The sequence below is a fragment of the Girardinichthys multiradiatus genome, chromosome 11 (genome assembly GCF_021462225.1).
Source record: "Girardinichthys multiradiatus isolate DD_20200921_A chromosome 11, DD_fGirMul_XY1, whole genome shotgun sequence".
NCBI lineage: Eukaryota > Metazoa > Chordata > Actinopteri > Cyprinodontiformes > Goodeidae > Girardinichthys > Girardinichthys multiradiatus.
In genome coordinates, this window is record NC_061804.1 from 25,133,812 (window position 1) to 25,139,874 (window position 6,063).

Here is a 6,063-nt window from a genome sequence, read left to right on the forward strand (position 1 = left end):
TGCCAAATTTGATTCTAATGAAATGTTGGTGTGCTCTCACTGCAACGCACCGGATGAAAACATATCCTACAGAGCAGATCAACCACCTGTTCCTCTGCCAGAGCTGATAACTAGCTTGCTAGGGCTTATCAGCAATGAGCAGGGTATAAATAAAGAATTTGACCTGGTTAACCATGAAAAATGTGTCTAATGTTTTTCTAAATGAATGGGTTTGTTGCTTGACTTTAAAAAAATGACTAATGCCATTTCTGTTTCTAAACAATAAACAGTACAAGACAATTAGGCCTAGGCCGAATGATGTAGAATACCACAGATTGAAAAAGTTCCACTTTTAAAACTTAAGTCAAGATCTCAAAAAGCAATATAACATGTCCCTACCTAAAGAAAGACATGAAAAGATGGGAAAAATGGCTAATTTCAGACTCCAGGGAACCACAGTAATGGCCATTGTCCACAAATGGACAAAACACAAAACACTGATAACCCTTCCCAGGATTGGCCAGCCTGCCAAAATTATTTCAAGAGTCCATATAGACTCACCCAGGAGGTCAAAAGGAACTGGACACACTTGCTTCAGCTAACATATTTGGTATTCAACAATAAGAAAAAAACAGCAAAAAGGGAATTCATAGGCCAGTTTCAAGATGAAAACCCTATAGACCTAAAAGCACACAAATGACTGTCTCATCTTTGTTAAATAAATATTTTGATGATCCTCAAGACTTTAAGAAAATATGCTGTTGATTTAAGAGGCCAAAGTTGAACATTACAGAAGTTACATTTGTCATAAAGCTAACATAGGAGAAGCAGAAATAGAATACCTTACTGACAGTCAAACATGTTGTTAGTAGCATGATGGTATTGGGCAACTTTGCTTCTTCAAGGTTTGGACGACTTGCTGTCATTGATAAAACCATGAATTCAGCTCTCAACCAGAAAATCCTGATTAAGAATCCCCAGCCATCTATTTGGTATGCAACAAGTCAGTGATCCAAAACACACCAGCAAGTCCACTTCTGAATTGCTCAAAAAACATAAAATGAAGGTTTTGGAGTGGCCTAGTAAAAGTCCAAATTTAAATCTGATTGAGATGCTGCAACATGATCAAAATTTCTCCACGGCATAATGAAACACTGATTTCCAATCATAAACTCTTGAACGTAACCAACTAGTTATTCAGTTTGGAGGGCAGGTACTTATTTACATAGGGCTAGATTGGTAACTTATTTAATAGATGAAGTTGTCACTTGAAAACTGCATTTGTATTTATTAAGGTTTTCTTGCCTGATATTAAAATCTGTTTGGTCATCTGAAACATTTAAGCGTGACAAAAAGCGGAAAAATAGAAAAAATCTGTACTCGTACTCGTCGTACTCTTCGTCTTCCGCTTATCCGGGACCGGATCGCAGGGGCAGCAGACTCAGCAGAGACACCCAGACATCCCTCTCCCCAGACACCTCCTCCAGCTGAGAGACATAGTCCCTGCAGCGTGTCCTGGGTCGTCCCCTGGGCCTCCTCCCGGTGGGACATGCCTGGAACACCTCCTGAGGAAGGCGTCCAGGAGGCATCCGATATAGATGCCCGAGCCACCTCAACTGGCTCCTCTCGATGTCGAGGAGCAGCGGCTCTACTCCGAGCCCCTCCTGGATGGCCGAGCTCCTCACCCTATCTCTAAGGGAGTGCCCTGCAACCCTACGGAGGAAGCTCATTTCAGCCGCTTGTATCCGGGATCTCGTTCTTTCGGTCATAACCCAAAGTTCATGGCTATAGGTGAGGGTAGGAACATAGACCGACCGGTAAATTGAGAGCTTCGCTTTTCGGCTCAGCTCTCTCTTCACCACAACAGAACCGGCACAGTGCCCCCATTCCCGCAGCAGCCGCACCGAGCCCCAGCGCATGCTGTAGGTCTTGGCTAGAGGTGGCCAGTAGGACCATGTAATCTGCAAAAAGAAGAGATAAAATCCACTGTTCCCCAAACCAGGTCCCTCCGGCCCTTGGCTGCGCCTAGAAATCATGTCCATAAAAGTTATAAACAGGTCCGGTGACAAAGGGCAGCCCTGTCGGAGTCCAACATGCACCGGGAACAGGTACCGGCAATGCGGACCAAACTCCTGCTCTGCTTATACAGAGACCGGATGGCCCTTAATAAAGGGCCCCCGATTCCATACTCCTGGAGCATCCCCCACAGGGCACCACGAAGGACACAGTCGAATGCTTTCTCCAGGTCCTTAAAACTCATGTGGACCGCTTGGGCAAACTCACATGAACCCTCGAGCCCCCTGTAGAGGGTATAGAGCTGGTCCAGTGTTCCACGGCTGGGACAAAAACCACACTGCTCCTCCCAAGTCGAAGTCAGCAGCTTCCCGCTGTACAAAAGTGTTGGCGAAGCACTACTTCCCTCTAATGAGGCGCCAGACGGAATGCCAGAATCACTTCGAGGCCAACCAGTAGTCCATCTCCATGGCCTCACCGAATTCCTCCCAGGGCCGTGGCACGCTTGGCCTCGCGCTTCCCGTCAGCTGCCTCAGGAGTCCCACATGCCAACCACAGCCGACAGCCGCCAGGCGCCACGACAGGCACCGCAGACCTTACGGCCACAGCTACGGGCAACAGCATCGACAATAGATGCGGAGAACATGGTCCACTCAGACTCTGTCTCTGACAGGTGGGAGTTGAATACGTCCCTGGCCGAGGGCTCTGCCAGACATCGCCAGCAGACCCTCACTATGCACTTGGGCCAAGTCTGTCCGGCCAAGTCTTTCCGGCTTTCTCCTCTTCCAGCAGCTCCAACTCACTACCAGGTGGTGATCAGTGGACAGCTCAGCCCCTCTCTTCACCCGAGTGTCCAAAACATGCGGCCGAAGGTCTGACATTAAGACAACAAAGTCGATCTTTGACGTCCTGCCTAGGGTGTCCTGGTGTCAAGGGCAGTGTTGGACACCCTTATGCTTGAACACTGTGTTCATTATGGACAATCCATGACTAGCACAGAAGTCCAATAACGAAACACCACTCGGATTCAGATCGGGGAAGCCATTCCTCCCGATCACACCTCTCCAGGTGTCACTGTTGTTTCCCATGAGGGCGTTGAAGTCCCCCAGCAGAATAATGGAGTCCCCGAGAGGGACACTATCCAGCACCCCCGACAGGGACGCCAAGAGGGCCAGGTACTCTGCACTACCACTCGGCCTGTAGGCTGAAATGATAGTCAGAGACCTCTCCCCAACCCGAAGGCGCAGGGATGCGACCCTCTCATCCACTGGGGTAAACCCCAACACGAGACGGCTGAGCTGGGGGGTGACAAGCAAACCCACCCCAGCCCGCCACCTCTCCCTGTACCACCTCTCCCTGTAGGCCACTCCAGAGTAGAAGAGAGTCCATTCCCTCTCGGGGAGATGGGTTCCAGAGTCCACACTGTGTGTGGAGGTGAGCCCGAGTATTTCTAGTCAATATCTCTCGACCTCCCGCACAAGCTCAGGCTCCTTCCCCCACAGTGAGGTGACATTCCATGTCCATAGAGCCAGCCTAAGCATCCGGGGATCGGGCTGCCGAGATCTCCACCTTCGTCTGCTGCCCAATCCTCTTTGCACCAGTCCCTCACGGTTCCCCCTGCAGGTTGTGGGCCCACTGGGGAATGGCCTCGCGTCTCTCCTTCGGGCTTGGCCCGGCCGGGTCCCGCGAGGAGCAACCCAGCCACCAGGCGCTCTCTGACGGGTCCCGACCCCAGGCCTGGCTTCAGGGTGGGACCCCAGCTCCGCCATACTGGGCGACGTCACGTGCCTCAATTGTATAGTCCTCATGAGGGTGTCTTGAACCGCTCTTTGTCTGACTCGTCACCTAGAGCCTGTTTGCCATGGGAGACCCTACCAGGGGCATTTAAGCCCCAGACAACATAGCCTCTAGGGTCATTCAGGCACTCAAACCCCTCCACCACGTTGAGGTGGCGGTTCAAGAAAAAAATCTCTAAGGAGACAAATACTCCATCATTGCACAATGCTGTCACCTGGTACAAAAAATTTTTAAAAATGTAATTGACCTCAGCCTAATATCTTCATTTTGTTTTGTCCCTTCACTTGCACTGAGTGTTACCAGGTATGAAAACTAGCACAGTTGTCTCAGCTAGTATTTGCACTTGCCAACATGGATGATCTGCTTCTTTATATGGTGCACATCTAGCTACATGTAAGTAAAGTACATATAATATAGTATAGTCCTGTCATGTTGAAAATAGTGGACAGCAAGGTTTCACTTTAGAGGATGTTGTTCTTTCAGAATGCTTACTAACTATATTACATTCTAATAGGTTGTGACAGGTATCCATAAAGTCCTTGACTGTACAGTATAAAGCCGGTTTCTACTGGAGACATTTTACTTGGAGCAGATACTTCTTTGTTTTAGTCCAATCAAATGCATATTAGTTTATTATTATTCAACATGTAAATCAGATTGGATTCATACATGGACACATTTTGCTCATCAGCGGAAATCTTGCCAGAGACTCCTCACAGAGACTGCAATCTTGGCCCGCCTACCTCTAGAGACTGCAATCAGTAACACGCTGTGGCATCATTAACAAGCGAAAAGAGGGAAAAATCCTTTGTCTTAATGTTATTGCAAAAAGTTATGGTGTACCGTGGTAGCTTATGAAATAATTTACCTCGTTTGTTGTCATTTTGTTGGGAAGTAATACACCGAAGTCATATAAGACCCTCTTCAGTTTGCTTATCGCGGGGGAGTTGGAGTTGCCATCGTACACCTGCTTCAACAATCCCACTGTCATCTGGACAATGCCAGCAGCACTGTGAAGATCATGTTCTTTGATTTCTCCAGTGCATTTAACACAATTCAACCTGATTTGCTTTGTCAGAAACTCCAGAAGACTCAGGTGGAGGCCTCAAGAATCTCCTGGATCAAAGACTACCTGACAAACAGACCACAGTTTGTGAGACTGAACGGTTGTGAGTCTAACCAGGTAGTCAGCAGCACAGGAGCACAGGAGGACTGTACTCTCACCATTCCTTTTCACTCTGTACACCTCAGACTTCCAGTACAAGACAGACTCCTGTCATCTGCAGAAATACTCGGATGATTCTGCAGTCGTGGAGTGGATCAGAGATGGACAAGAAGATGAGTACAGGGAGCTGGTGGACCACTTTGTGGCATGGTGTGGAAACAATCATCTCATCTTGAACATGAATAAAACAAAGGAGATGATTGTAGATTTTAAGAGAAACAGGAATAAGTCAAAAACTATTTCTATCATGGGAGAAGAAGTGGAGGTGGTGGAGGAGTATAAATACCTCGATGTTCACCTGGACAACAGACTAGAGTGGAGATGCAACTGTGAAGCTGTCTACAAGAAGGGACAGAGCAGACTGTACTTCTTGAGGAAGCTTAGGTCCTTCAGTGTTTGCAGCAAGATGCTGCATATCTTCTGTAAGTCTGCTGTGGAGAGTGATCTCTTCTGCCATCATCTGCTGGGGTAGAAGCATCAGAGCCAGGGACCTAAAAAAGCTCAACAAGCTAATAAAGAAGGCTGGCTCTGTTCTGGGGACTCATCTAGAACCTCTGGAGATCATTATGCACAGAAGGATTCTTCATGAAATGAAGAACATTATAGAGAACCCTGAGCATCCTCTTCATCAGACTGTCCTACAACAACAGAGTGTCTTCAGTCAGAGGCTTCTTCAGATGTGCTGTAAGACGGAGCGCTACAGGAGATCCTTCCTGTCCACAGCCATCAGCATCTACAACTGCTCTTTGAAGAAACCTTCATAATGAGCTACAACAACATTTAATTTCCCTTTGGGATTAATAAAGTATTTCTGAATTGAACTGAATTGAAATATAGCATGTGCTTATGTTATTTCCTAATTGTAAAGTAAATAGCTGAAATTCAGTTTTCATCTAAAAATAGAGCTCATTTTTCATGTCTGTGTACTATAGATGTCATGACGCTTGTATTTATTGTACTTTCTGCTGATTCTTATCCAAAAACTGCCACTATTTAAAAAAAAATAATGACATACTCTCATATTTACCTGACTGTAGTAGTTCACCATA